This window comes from Anguilla anguilla, chromosome 3 (assembly GCF_013347855.1).
Source record: "Anguilla anguilla isolate fAngAng1 chromosome 3, fAngAng1.pri, whole genome shotgun sequence".
In the NCBI taxonomy this organism is placed as follows: domain Eukaryota; kingdom Metazoa; phylum Chordata; class Actinopteri; order Anguilliformes; family Anguillidae; genus Anguilla; species Anguilla anguilla.
This window is the reverse complement of record NC_049203.1, coordinates 29149629-29165598: the sequence shown is the minus strand read 5'-3', so window position 1 is coordinate 29165598 and position 15970 is coordinate 29149629. Positions and strand designations below refer to the sequence as shown.

The 15970-nt window shown below is 38.8% G+C and overlaps 1 protein-coding gene across 1 annotated transcript in view; it reads left to right on the top strand.

The window, feature by feature from the left end:
* The first annotated feature begins 211 nt into the window (after positions 1-211).
* Positions 212-15970, top strand: part of filip1l (filamin A interacting protein 1-like) — a 124780-nt gene continuing 109021 nt past the window's right edge. Inside the window, exon 1 of the mRNA XM_035411136.1 lies at positions 212-511. The gene's annotated coding sequence lies outside the window, so the exon portion shown is untranslated. The remainder of the gene's footprint in view (positions 512-15970) is intronic.

Here is a 15970-nt window from a genome sequence, read left to right as displayed (position 1 = left end):
GAGTGAGCAAGCGATAGAAACACAAACAATGAATGAGAGGCTAGAGAGACAGTGAGAACAAGAAAGAGGCAGAGGTGTGAGGAGAAGTGAGAAGCAAGGCTGGTTAGTTTAAATTTAGCAAGCATGCCAGGATTTCTGCATGCCAGGTCCTTCCTCCACTGCACTTTACTATCCCTCTTTACAGCCTTCTGTCACAGAATTCCCCTCCCTTCCTCCCCCCCGTCCCTGTGACACACTCCCTCTTCTCTAAAAACCTACAGGAGAGCTATAGCAGTGGGAAAATCTTCGCTCTCCCCCTCCCTCTCTCCCCAGACTCATGGCCATGCGTGAATCAGGCTGAGGGAACCTGAGGACACACACACACTCACACACAGTAAGGCTGAGAGACAGACCGGGAGCGTACTACTGGATAACAATCCCTCTCTTGACAGCGAGAAAGAGCTGCACACAGCGATATCGTCATTAAAGGCATTAGCAGCCAGGGATCGACTCTGGTACAGAGCATCGTGAGGTAAGTCTGGAGACACTAAGGGGGGGTGCAGGCTTCCAACAGAGCTCCTCTCACAAACGTTTCAGTTTCCATTTCTTTTTCATTAATTCATTCACGTATCTTTGTGTCTGTTGACTCATTTATGGTGATCTCAGAGCTGCGTATACTCCAAGCAAGTAGGAATGTAGATGAGGTGGAGCTGCTTGGTGATTTTTGTGGTGTAGTAGCTTGATGCTCTCATATGTGCAGCAGTGTAAATCAGAGAGAGGTACTTGCATGAGATGTGTGTGAGCATGCTCGCAGTTCTGCAAATCACTCGAGGTATGTAGGTACGTATGTCTCCTGTAGATCAATGCTGAAATCACTGTTCAAGAGGGTGCTGCAAATTGAAAATGTGCCATATGTCAGAGGCTTCATTGGATATCAATGTTTGGATGTGCATAAAGCTCTCATTCGTGTCATTTCCCCTGATTTTTCTAGTCTAAAATAACCAATTCATCATTTTTAAATGAGGTACAAGAGACTTGTGTAAACAAAAAGGACTCAAGTGAACCATGTAGTAGCTTGTTTGAGCATATTATTCAGCAAAGTGGCAAAGTCAGGAGCGTTGCCACAAAAAAACCAGCTGTCTACCATTAATAATGACGTGCATGTGTGTCTGTGTGTGTGCGCATGTGCTATGCAGTATGCACTGTAAATAGCCGCATGTATACAAATAGCCACACTGATAGCAGAGGAAGCCTTGGGGAGCTGCAAAATGCCAGCTTGTACAAGCTGGGGGTCTTGGGGCCCGCAAGGCTTGCGTTTCAGGCCTTTAATCATCCTTGTTCTGGGCCCTCAACTGTCGGAAGAGATTGATCCATGAGGGTCTCATCTCATGTGTGTGTGCGAGTGTGTGTGTATGTCAGTGTCCTCTAGGATTACTTCATTTTGATATTTAAATTCTTTGTTTAAATATGAGCCTAATTTCGAAATCCATTAAGTGATGTTGAAGAGCCAACATTTTTAAGCCCAAATTTTATGCCAAATCTTTTTAAAGGTACTATAGTGCCTATGTTAGTACCTAACATAGCTTATGGTGTACTTCGGTGTTTTAGTCTCCAGAAATATTTTCAAGTAAATTCTTTCAGACAATACTGCCTTCTCTGGAGCTTGATGTCCTGAATTCAGTGGTGAATGGATCACATCTTTATGCTCAGATCAGCAGGTATCAGAATGAATTAGAATGTGAAACTCTTGCAACCTTTCAAAATCTGTAGGTCTGTCACAACAAAGCCCATGGGTAGTCGGTTTCTAACACTAATGTCATTCTCTGTGTCAGCCTTACAGTTCGTCTCTGAGTATGATGCTGTTTTCTCTCTGCGACTGTGCTCCTGATCAGCCTACACAAAATATATCTGAGCATGGATGCTTAATTACAATTTCAATGTAAAAATAATGAAAATCCCAAAGCTTTCAATGAGAAGAGAAGAGCATTCTGCTTCAGAGTGAATGACAGTTGTGGGGAAGTGGGACGGTGTGGTATTTGGAGGGGTGGGACATTTTATGATTTTCTCAAACACACTGATGTGTGTGTGTACGGTATGTATGTGCATGTTGTGAATATGTATATTCAGTGTTCATGTTCACCATGGTATTGTTTTGACCTGTTACCCGGGGTAAATAGGCAATAAAAAATATACTAGCCCAATTAATCTGGAAGCAAAAAGCAAAAACTACCCAGGGTGTGTTTAAAGGAAATAATTTCTTAATCATATGGGAAACCCTTAAGCATTGCATTTAAGTGGTTTTAGTGAAGACTTGTCAGCATTGAATGCAAAAGCAGTATTTCACGTTAGGCATAGAAAACAGGAAAACCATGTATAAATGATTAATTCTTCTTTATCTTCTTTCTTTTAACAGTAATACTTAAGGAAACTCAATTTTTCTGTTTTAATTTAAGACTGTTTGAGTAAACAGAAATTAGCTAGATTTAAATTTGCCTGGCTGAAATGAATATAAAATATAAAGTCATCATTCTTCGACATATACTGTATAAATATGTGTGTTTATATGCCCATGTAACATAAAGATATTGTTACTTTTGACTCCCAAAATAATATTATGAAACAAAAGCTTAAAACCATAACAGGATTAATTCTAGTGAATATTTTTTAAGATTAACACTAGTTAATTAAACTATTGATATGAGAAAAAAAAAACATTTTCTATGATAATTTAACATTTTTAACTAGGTTATTAACATAACATTAAATGTGTATGAGTGCTTGTGTAATACATGAAGTCTTCTCACTAGAACATAATGAAATGATTAAATCCGTGAGCTGGACTGGTATATCTGTGGCTTGACTGCTTCAAACTCCCACCTGAAGAACCCAGCTTGAACTCCTGAACTATACCTGCTACTACCCCATAGCTTGTACATACCTTCATTACATGGCGGAGAGACATAATAAATGGAAGCTATTAAGTTTAAATGGGGAGGGGGTAAATGTGAATACACCACATATGAGTGGGCAGATATACATTAAAAATTGCACCAATGCACCCCCGTCACACACACACGCGTACAGTTCACAAACACACACGCACGTATACTTTTTTGTTTATTGTTTTTTTGTTGTTGTGGTATACTGGTCGTATATTGGTTGTGCCTTTTTTATTTTACAATTACGTTTTTCTACTCATTTGCTCAATTAAATGGTCCCAGCACTAATTTGTACAGGGAGTACTTATGCTTTCTGGGACCTTGAGTACTTCTACTGAGAGGGATTAAGTTGCTCTTGGAGTTTGCACAGGTTATCTGTATATCAGTGTAAATATGTTCAATCAGCATAGAGTACATGGTCAAAAGTAACTCCTTTTCCAAAGGAGGTACTGTGAACTCTCAGTCGATTAGCTGCTGACACGTGACAGTGTCCAGTTGTTTGTTTCTTTGGCATAATGTCAGAGGGCAGCCAAGGACACGTGGCAGTGACAGGGAGAAGCTCATGTGGAACAGAAATGTCCCATCCCATCACCTCCTACCCCAACGGAGGATGGGAAGGTTTCACCGGCCTTCAACACCATCATTACTGCCCTGGATACACTGCATGTGAGGGCAGCCATTTTATGCCACGACCATGATCCATAGAAATATGGGAAAATGAAGATGTGGGATAGTAAGAGACTGGAAGCTATTGTTTAATCTACTGTTTCTATTGTATTGACTGTGTAGTCACAGTGCAAAGACTGACTGGAGAATCTTATTTTAAAGCTGATTGTTTGAGGGTGACTCTCAGACCCGACAAATTGGCCCCTGTGAACAGATTTGCACTTGTGGGAAAGAAGCTCAACGAAAAAAAGTTGCTGTTTCTTTTCAACTGCCTTACCTTGGCCTGTCTCTTGCAGTACTCTATATTACAGCTTCGAGTTAGAGTGGTGACCTACGATCAGTTTTCCCTGGTCCATTGTCTAATATTATCCTTTTTGAGCTAATAATGGCAAAACTGGCAAAGTATATACCCTAAAATACTTTATGAATACAAGCCCTGGAGTGCCCCTGTGTATGCTTTTTCTTCCAATCTTAATAGCAGTTCATTAAGTACTTGTAATGTCTAATAACAGTTGATTTATCCTCTTATGTCAGAAAGAGCTATGCAGGCTACAACAAAATTATATTCCATATTTATTTAAATATTTAATAAATAAGAATAGTTCTCAAACAACTAATGCAGGTAAATTTTTGGTAAAGTGCTGTGGCAAATAATAAAAAAAAAAGAGATTATATTATTCATTATTATTATTATAATTACATTTTTTATTGATACATTTTCAGACCTATAGCCAAAATCAATAAATTCTTGAATGTGGATACCTGATCAATGAAACCATTTGTGGAAAATCAAAAGTTCAGAGACAAATAACCTCCAGATAGTATCAAAATCTGTGTGACCCTTTCTACCCTGCCCCCTAGTGGTATGGGTGTGGGCGCCCATGGAATGTGGATAAAGCAAAGATCCAAAATGCCAAGCTCAGCACTTGCAGGAGACCTCTTTCTGGCCAACAACAAACTTCTTCCCTTATCAACCCTCAGAGCAATAAATGGCAGAAAATAAAATGAGCCTCCCCATCCCCCAATCACTTATTACACACAAAACCCACATCACACAGTGATGTACTTGCATTGCATTCATTTTCGGTATATCCAGGGGTTAAATTGAGGGTGGACGTGGGTGGACAATAATTTTGACCGGCAGTTTTACAAATAGCTATGACAATCCAGTCCATTTTTCCTATGCTCCAGTCCATGTGTTCCCTCTAGCCAGTTACTCGCTCAACCAATCATAAATCTGAAGAAAAAAAACTCGGAACAGTCGTTTATATAGACAGGCACAGAAAGAAAAATATTGTTGATTGTCTTGATTGTTTGGAAGCGGACGCGGTAGGTAATTTCATTAACATGTAATTTCATCTATGCAACATTTAAAAGAGAGATGAATAAACTGCCCCCACGAATGCTGGCTATTATTTACGGCAACTTTGATTGCTTGAGCAAAATCAGTAGGTTGCTGGTCAGCAGCTAAGCTAGGATTGAATATTTCCCACGTACATAACATTTTATTCAGCGGCGACTGGTGAGCTGAAAATCGGTGGGGCGCAAAACTTTCCTTTAAACTAATCATTGATCTCAACCTGTTTTCATTAGTAATTTTCCTTTATAATCAAGGGTGCCATTGGATTAATCAAATGGCAAGTAGCCTAACACACAGTGTCTTCAGACTGTGTTAGGGGGATTAAATCAGAAATTCAATTTATCCGTTAAAAATCAGTTTTAATCACCAAGTAGTCTACACTTAACAAACAAGATACACCAGTCTGTTATCTACCGTGTTAGCTTTCGGAATAACCAGCAAAAACAAAACCTGCACTTCAATTTTGTTTACAATCTACGCATTGCAGATATTTGCCATGAATACGAGTGCGGAGAAAAAAGTGCATGTATCCGCAAATAATGTTGATTAAAAATGTGCACAATTTCGTACTGCAAATGAAAATAAATGTAGGCTATAAGGCCTAGGCTACTCGCTAAAACTGCCTACTTGGGGAGAGCTGGCTATATATGATAGTATTGAGTAGCCTATTTTGTGGATTAATTGTATTGATACTCAAGAAAAATCAGGGGAAGATTCCGCCACTGCTTAGTGATTAAAAATGCGATTTAGAAAAATCAGTTATCATTTAATCTCCCTAACACAATGCGAAGAAGCTGTGTCCCTTTCCAATTGATTAGTCAGATGTTTGCATGCTTGTTAATCACTGAAAATTAATTAAAACAGTTTGAGATCAATGATTAGTTTAAAGGAAAGTTTTGCGCCTCACCAGTTTAAGAAAGATGGATGAAAGTGAGGACAAGAGGAGGATGACCAATTATTTTAGTGGGTAAAAAAAATTCTCAGAATTAATGACACTCAATAAACTTGAAATACATTATGTAAAAGCTTGCATCAATAGTATACATTCTTTTTAAAACATTGTTTTCCTTAATTACAATTATGTGCACAATACATTAAAGATACAATTATTTTGAGCTGAGACATTCATTGGTTTGTACCTTTTTTCACCCACCTCCCACTGGATCTCAGGGTCCACCCACCTCCCAAATCCCAATTTAACCCCTGGGTATATCCAATACTTGCATCTTTATGGCTCTTTTGTCAATGTAAATGCTAAAGCCGTCACCTTGATCAGGTGCTACTTTAATACAGTAGTATTTTGTATAGCAGGCATTTGCTTATCTGAACAGCTATAAGTTTACTTATAGATCAATCGATTCATGGAACAAATTAAACAAATTGTATCAATGGGTCCAGCTATTCACAAGGGGGCATGTGTAAAGTGGATTGTGCTGACAAGTAAGGAGTGCGTGCAGCCTGGAACTAGGTAGGTCTTAGAACAACTTACCATTGTGCCATAAAATGGATTTATAATTGTGGCAGATTGGAGAAAAAGGTTTTACACTGTGACAGAACTAATTAAAGAGCTTGAAAAAGCAGATCTCAATTAGAGGCTTTATTTTCATATTTATACAATGGATATTTGCTCGAAGATGGGATGCTAGACAAAGCAATAGCCCCACTGGTGGGCATGTTAGTTCACTGAAAAAGAGAGTTTTGTGTTTGCCTTATTATTTCATTTTATTCCACACCAACATTCTGTATGCTACTCCTCCTACAGCTTTTCAGCTAGACCTATCAAGTTTGACAAGTAGCTTCACCTAGCTGCTTGTGCTTTTTCTGTCAATATCATAAATATATTTTTTTGATATTTACAATTTCACATCGGAAAGTTTTCCATTGATTGACATTGATGGAACTTTCAGAAGGTGAACATTACACTCTCATCTGCAAGCTACAATCGGCTTCTGCAGTTGCCACAGACACAGATAGAAGCTTTGCAAAAGAGAGAGACTATCGGACTCTGGCAATGTGAGTAACATTCTCAGCAGTAATGTTAGCAGGAGCAATGGGAGTTCAAGCCAAACTAATATTAGTTTTCTGCTATAATTCGTGCCAGCTAACATACGTATTTCAACATTCAACATAGCTTTAATTCTTGTAAGATATTATGATATTGACCCTCAAAACATGTTCAAATTGATTAGCTTCTGTTATCTGTTAATCATACGTGATTTTGAGTGAAGAAAACTTGTTTTGTGGTGTAGATAACATGTTCAAAACATTTTCTGAAATGTGTAATTTGGAGAGGTTATGGGACATCTTGGAAAAACTTTCACTGCTTTTAGTTATCAGCACAATTTCTTTTACAGTGGTGGGAAGGATGTTGGGGTAAATTTTTATAATAATTTTGACAGTAGCTCATGAATTCTGTGAAATAAACAGTGTGAAATACCCAGGTCTGGTTAGTAGTTACCAAATAAATGAACTAATGTATCTTATGTTTTCATCAAAACATAAGATAACTCATAACTTATAATTAGTTAACCATAACAAAATACATTAATAGTTTTTTTTTTTTTAAATCCCACTATGAACTGGCCTTAACTGATGTAGTGTTAACATGAATTAATGATGTACAAATACATTAACAAAGCTGTACTGATTTTACAGTAATCTGTACGGCTAGTTAGTAGTTAACAACTACATTAGTTAAAGCCAAAATTGTAGTGTTACCCCCATAAGCATAGGTTTCATAAACTTACTGAATGCTGTAAAAAATTTTTTATTGAGGGACACTACTGGGTTGAAATGTTCATCCTCAGAAGGAGTGTGGGGTACATAAAGAGGGAGTGTGCCTGTCTGAGGCAGCCACATGAGATGGGATGATGGGGGTATTGGGGGCAAGTTCCCCATAGAGAATTGAAGATCCCTTTTAGCTCAGGGATAATATTTCCTCACAGAAGGCAAGCTCTGGGAAGTGCATTCTATTTTTACCCAGAAATAAATGCTGCCACCCACCATATAGATCCAGAAAGGCATGCTGTGGGGCACTGGAAGATGTTTGTTTGTTTGTTCTTTAACATTCTTCTCAGTCTCAGAGACCTGGTGAGGATTTTTTAGAAAATCTGGTGCTCCTGTATACTATAGTTGAGGCCAAAAGTTTACATACACCTAAGCTAAAGATATTCAATTTCAATTCTCAGTTTCAATAACCAGGGCCTGCCCATGGCATAAATGCTCTATGCGGTTATTTCGGGCCACATGATCACGAGGGGGGGGGCCCACACGATCCAATGTTTATCTAAGGTAAATAACATTATTTTTGTAATTACGTTATTCATGCCCTATCGCGGAACTAGCAGTATAAATGTTAAATGGAATGGCAACAGAACATTTCATAACAATGTAATGTAAGGAGGATTTTACCAAGCGAACCCCCCAAACCCCCCCCCCCCCCCTGCTCGACATACTCCAACAAACCACCCCCCCCACGCAACAGACTCCAACAAAACAGACACTGCATTGTACAAGAAGGGGGCACAAATTAACTCCCAGGTCTAAACAAACTTTGGTCTGAAAGGTTCAACTGAACACCAAGACAACATAAAAGGAACTAGTGAAGGAGTTGGGGGCATCACGTACAAAAGTATCTACATCCACCATTAAGAAAATCCTAGATTGTAATGGCTGTCATGCAAGGAAGTAGTCCCTACTCCAAGACCAGCATAAAAGAGCCAGAATGAAGTTTGCAGGTGATCACCAGGATGAAGACCTAGCCTTTTGGAGGAGTGTTCTCTGGTCAGATGAAACAAAAATTTAGCTGTTTGGCCATAATGATCAGGGCTATGTATGGAGAAAAAGGGCATGGCATTTAATCTGAAGAACACCATCCCAACTGTGAAGCATGGGGGTGGCAGCATCATGTTGTGGGGGTGTTTTGCTGGAAAAGGGAGTGGTGCACTTCAGAAAATAGATGGCATCATACTTCAGTAGATATACTGAAGTAACACCTCAAAACATCAGCTAGAAAGTTAAAACTTGGTCGCAACTGGGTCGTTCAGCAGGACATTGATCCTAAGCATACCACCAAAGCTATAACAAAATGGCTTAAAGACAACAAAGTGAAAGTATTGAAGTGGCCATCACAAGGCCCTGACCTGAATCCCATAGAAAATTTGTGGACTGAACTAAAAAAACATGCCAGCGTGTGGATACTACAAGCATTGTTTCTCCTGAATATTTTTTCCATTGAGTTCAACAGAAAAATTAATCAGGAGAAACAATGCTTGTAGTATCTACTGCATATCTGGCAGCAGCACAATGTTTTGAGGCTCATTTGATACCTTGGACCCTTGATGACTTAAAGCCATTTAGCTAACAAATGTGTTCCATACTGTATCAGCATAATTTACAGCTGAATCTAGTCCCACCCCCAAATTCCCATAGAGGTCCATTCAAATGCAAAGAGTTTTTGTATCGCTTGTAGGACAACCTGACAATAAGATATCCAGACTCTGATGATGTTGGTCACAGACATCAGGAAGTCATGGCATGCAAAGGATATGCAACCAAATACAAAACATGACTCTTATTTGACATTATATTAATTTGTCAAAAACACTGAAATGGGGGACTATGTATAAAAATTGCTGTAATTACTACATGGTGAAACCAAAATGTATAAGAATACCCTTTAATAAAAGCTCGGAGTCTGCACTTTGACCACGTGTGCATTGTTTGATTACAAACAGAGAAAATAAAAAATGAAATCAGAAAAAATCAGGTGGTTTTAATATTGTGGCTGATCGGTGTATATACTGAAGTAATGGACCTTGCTCAAGAATACAACAGCAGTGTCTGGCTGGAGCATCAAACCTGTGACCTTTAGGTTATAAGACCAACTCCCATTATACTACACTGCCGCCTGAGATGAGTTACCTTATGAATGGTATATATAACAAACGGTATAAGAAATCACTCGTTAAAGTGGTGGGTGAAGTAAAGTGTGATAATGTGTAGGAAATTTATTGCACTGGTGTACTTTTCTCATGTTCAGTACTAGTAGTTAAAATTATGATTGAGTCATGATTTGAAATGTAATGTTTTAATGGGGAGTTGCAGACAGTACATACATAGTAATTGTTTGTATGTGGGTAGATAGAGAACAGGGTGGGGTAACATGAATGTAGAAATGTGTTTTTTTCTGATAAGAATGTTTTCTACAGTAGCCAATTGGAGAAATATAGTTGGTAGAAATGGCACAGTGGTCAGATGGTGTAACTTTTAAAAAAAATAAATACATTTGCCATCATGAAATGCATATGGCTGGCCGTGAGTGACTTTTGGTAAAGAAAATATAAGTGTAAGAAAATGTTAGTGTAAAATATGAAAATATCTGGTTGAGGGCGAGGTGGGATTTGATCTTTCAACCTGGCTTTCTAGTCTGTAACTTTGGCAGTGCGCCACCATGACATAACTATTCAATGTGTGAAATTTCATAGTCCGTAGTTTTAAAGAAAAACACAGGCCAGTAAGCACAGCTGAGCTCCAGTTGAATCCATATGGCCTGGCGATATTGTAGCCGGTTAACTGAATGTCTAGATGGTACGTCATAATGTAGTGTGTATGTTCGGTGAACGCCGGGTAGATGTGGTGCAAAGGCAATTGTTGAGAAGTAATAGACAATTATTAGTGAGCAACAAAGCATGTTTAAGAAACTTGCTTGAGGCAGGGCTTGAACCTGTGACTTCATGATCCATAGACAATGTGGAGACATTTTGTTTGTGGGATAGGCGGCAGGAAAAAGAAGAAGGAGAAAATGCAAAATCCCCTTAGTTTGGGGCTTTATTGTGTGGACATGTGAAGTTGTTCATGAATTCTGTCTGTTGAAATGGGGTGAGAATGTACAGAATTTAATGTTTTTAATGGCTGAGTGTCTGTGGCTGTTGTGGGGAACCCTGAAAAGTGCCAAACTCTCGGTACTGTAAAGTTATGGGGCATGCCACCCCGCCAAGGCGTAACTTGGCGGGATGGCATACCTGCCATCTCAACGTTCATTTTGAGTATGTGAAAAGTATAGCAAAAATTTCTGAGTGCGCATAATTGGTTGAGGTTGCTCCTCATGTTGTCATCTGAGCAAACAATTCTATGGTGTGATTGCAAGGAATTATGTCTGATGACACAATCATGATAGCAGCTCCTTCTACTTTTAACTGACATGTTATTGAACATTAGCATGCTAGGTACTTTTGAGGCAAATTCAAAAGCAAGGCACATCGCCATTACAACCTTTGATGACAAAATTATAAAGGAAAATATGAAACAAAGTGCACCCCATATCTATTCAGTAAGGAATCCAACATTTTATCATTCTATTTGGGATGATTCCATAATGTAAAGAATGGGTAGCAACCCTGAAGGGTTAGTATGTGGGAGTTTTCTTGTGGGACTTTGCTTGGCACATTAATAAAAATATAAATGTGGACAGTAATAACTAAAAGTGGAACATTTGGAAAGAAAGCAATGACATTAAAAGGATAATTATCCAATGGTTCATGTTAAAATTTTCATTTATTGCAACCATGGATAAAAAATATATATATTAATGAATAATGTCATGTGTTTAGAACTGTTTACAAGGTTTTTTTTAACAGGCTACTCATGGCTGCAGATCTGTGGTATACTCAATTCATACTAATGTCTCTCTTAGTATGGAATAAACAGTACACAGTAGTTTACTAGTTTACACTAGTACATAATATGGAGTACTGTTACTTAGTTTATGAGGATGTTTTTATGGGTCCAGGCAGCGCAACCTACCTGGGGCCATTTGGCCTATTGTCATCAAATTAAGCTTAGAAAGTATCTGGTGAGTCTGAAGCTCAATTATTATAAAAAAAAGTTGACTTTTCGCAACAATTTGGCCACTATATAAAAAATCAACAGTTGTGGTCATGGCCATTTTTTACTAAAATAGCTGTAACTCATGAATGCTCTGTTCGATTCTCACATAATTTGGCACACAAGTACAGCACCTGATTCTGAGGATGCAAGCTCTAGGTAAACCATTTATAGCCAAAAGAAAACGAAGCAGTCCAAGTAGAGAACCATGTCGGAACTCAATGGCACAAAGAGATAGGTTTGAGTGAATTGCATGAATTCTTACAAATTTATTTCAGGTGGCAAGATAAGTAGCAATTCAATGAAATGCAATGAAGGGATAAATACAAATTTCAGAGTGTAGGAGTGTGACAAAAGAGATGTATGATTAACCATATCAAATGCTTTCCTAAAATCAATAAAAATGCGTCCAGTCCTTTGGCCATTGTTGATGGCAGTGTGTATCTGTTCAAAAAATAGCTAAATTATGTGCTCAAGAAAAGTAAGTTGAGTTGTTAGGATTTCTGCCTTTGATAACAGGTATATTATTGAAAGGTCTTTAATTTGACAGTAATTGTCAATCACCCAATTTAAAAATTGGAGAAGCGATTTTGAACTTTCATATGCTCTGTAGGGCTATGAGTTGTCCATCACAGTTGAAAGAAAATGAAATACAGTTTATACTTAAAATGTTCCATTTTAGTGGAGTCTTTTTACATTTCCTTTTTTGTTTACAACAAAGTGGATTTTGAAATTGATGTTGCACTTTTTAAAAAGATATAGAAAAGGAATCCAGAGGATGTTAGGTTTTTAGAATTCGAAAAGGATACCCCAAGTAAATGTATGGATTTAATGTAAAAGATTGAACATTAAACATGTTTGGGCTTCATCTTAACATAGAATAGAATTTTAGCACTCTGATTTGCAGAGAGAGAGACATCAAATAATATGATAGACAGGGGTCAAGAAATCCTTCACATCTGGTGGACTCCTGAGTTGGACAGGTTTTTTTTTTGCAGGTCACAGGTCAAAGGGTGTTATTTGACAAAAAAAAAAATCCCTCTGTCTGAAGTGGCTTTGTTGACTCCAACGTCCTAAAACTGATGCCAGGTTTTCTCCAGGCGTGCGTTTGTTCCACTATTTGTGAAATGGCAGAGGTGATTATCGAACTGTTTTCTGCCCTCCTCTGTTTAAGGGCAGCCTGGCATGCACAGAGCTGGTCTTTGGCCTAGAGGAACAGTGTAGTATGGCGATGGATCCCAGGCCTGGGGCATGTATGGAGGAAGGGAAATGGGCTAGGGATGACTCAGTCTAGTGATTTATGATTTTTAATAATTTGCAAGATGTGTGTAATGTGTGTGTGTGTGTGTGTGTGAGAGAGAGAGAGAGAGAGAGAGAAATGAACCAGCATGGGTAACGGCTGGAAAGTGTGTGTAGTTTTGTTATTTTGTCTTTATTATTTTAGTTTGTTGTGTTTCTTTATTATTTTTACCCCAATCCCATGAGGGTGAAGGGTGAAGCTGTTTTGTTTGTTTTGTGGAGACTTGAGTCTCTCTCTCTCTAAAAGTGTTAAATAAAGTGGAAACTCCTGGATTCTCATATCTGCCTGTGTCCAACTCTTCTGTTCAGAGTGTGTGACATTTGGTGCTGAAACCCGGAACAGAATAAACAAAACAGCTTCGCCCTTCACCCTCACGGGACTGGGGTAAAAATAATAAAGAAACACAACAAACTAAAATAATAAAGACAAAATAATGAAACTACGCACACTTTTCAGCCTTTACCCGTGCTGGTTCGTTGCTCTCTCTCTTCGCTTCTTTCTCAGTCACGGACCCCTACTGGTTAGAAAGCACACTTTAAATACCTGGATTAATTACGTTTGCACTCCAGGTGCGTGTGCCTACTAAACCAGTAGGCATGGTCCTCAGACTGCCCGAACCTCTCCCACAAACCGAGCCCTGCCACAAGACGGTTCTCTATAGCATGGGTGTGGCAGAAGAATGATAATAATTCAGGGCACATGGTCTGCTAAAAATTATGGATAGCATTTACACAGCGCTTTTCATAATCTGAAAGCACTTTAGATCAAAAATGGGGAAACTCAGTTCAGCTACCACAAATGTGTAGCACCCACTTGAAGGCAGCTGTTTTGCTCCAGAACACACACCAAACATCAACAGATACTTCCAACATATCACAGTCACAGATTGACAAAAGGCTGGACATGTTACATACTTTTTCATTAGGGATCAATCAGTGGGTGGACACTTTTGGAGATTAAATGCCTTCTAACAGGCAACCTTGAATGCACTCAGGTTTTTTAAAGAATTAATCAATACTCCAGGCCAGCCTGCAGCCTTGCTCTCATTGATTCAGCGACAGCCATCAGGACTGATAGTGGTCACCCGTCAAAAAACAAAATAGCTCTGCTAATTGCAGGAACTTCATTGGGTCGAAGCAATGTGCAACATGCTAGGAGAAACGTGATGATGTAGTGACAGATCAATAAATCATGCTAATAAATTAGCAGGAACAGCAGTTGGAGGAAGTTCTTTGATTCCAGCAGAGACAGAGGTATGGATGGGGGGCTGCGTGTCTTCTCCTGGCCACCAGAGCCCCTCTGCTTCCCACGAACATCTACATTCCAATTTGCTTAATTGAAGGGACAAATACTCTGACCAAAGCTCTTCATCACCAAAGATAACCAGCTAGTTTGATTAAAGGTACCATGATAGATTGGTTTATTTAAATTATGGTATCCTTTCCTGTGGTTAATATGCTGAAGATGCTTTCAATGAGAGGTGACTGATTTAAAAAAAATGGAATGCTGACATTGAACCTGAATGCCTAGATCTGAGCATTTGGAATGCTCTAGTTGTGGGTGGGTGGTTGTTGAATTAGCAAGGTCTTAAATTATTGCTTTTATCAGTCATTGATTCAAGGTGCAAATAACAGGTTTGGGAAATACCCTGTTCTGGATCCATAACCAGTAACAGGGAAAATACACACTTTTTACTAATACAGTATATGTATTAGTGCTAGATTAGTGCCAGTGCTTTTACTAAAAGAGTATATAAAGGATTTACAGACGGGTGATAAATGAAAGAAAAACCAACATAAACCCAGACCCCTCACTGTAGGGATCAAGCATTGAGGCCTGTACCGTTTTCTTGGTGTATGCCACACATGCACTTGTACGTATAACTTTTTTCCACATCTCTGTAGACTAGTGCCTATGGGTTTTGCACCAGAGAACTCTCAATGTGCATCTGTCTTTGTAATGAGGGGTTATGGACTGCAAGCCTACTATCACATTACATTAATTTTGCAGTGATGTACAATAAGTGCATATTGAAGGTTATTGGAACAACTACAAAACATAGGTCCAATAAGGTACAATACTCATTATGTAACAGTTATCCATGACCATGAACACATTAAGTCCAGTTCATATGTCAGAAAGTTATGGTAAGTCAAACTAGGAGGCATGACGTCAAGATGACAATACAAGTGCAATGTAAGTGCTGGATGGAGAAACAAGTGTAACATGAAAGTGCTTTAGGAACAAATTAGCAGGGTAGTGATAGTTAGTCCAGGTACTGGTCTCAAGAGATGCGTCTTCAGACCATGGCAGAAAATGGGCAATGACTGAGTGGTTTGTAGAGGAACAGGGAGTTTGTTCCACCACTGGGGAGCTTGAGTGGGAGAAGCTCTGTGGTTGGGATGAGCGAGAACCATTCACCCGGATGGCAGGGAGTACAAGTCGCGTCACTTCACACTTCACTGTGAAATCTTTTGTAAGATTTGATAATTTAGGGTGCTAAGAACTGGTTGGCTAATTATTATTATTATTATTATTATTATTATTATTATGTTACATCTTTGTTGTAGTAGCATAATTAGTAAATATTGTGCTTTAAGAATGGGCACCTGTATGTAGAAATTTCGGTCACTCTCCTTGGTAGTGCCTGATTTATCACGCAGCCGCTGTTTGCATATACAAATTACAGGGCTACTTGCAGCTGGTTCCCCCTCCCTCCCCTTCCCATGGCAGTTCAGAACAAGTACGTCAGAGGGCAAAGCAAGGGAAAACTAAGTGGTTTGATTGTTAGTTTGTTAAGCAACAATTTTAAATAGATTTTGTGCACAGAAGCTTTCCGAA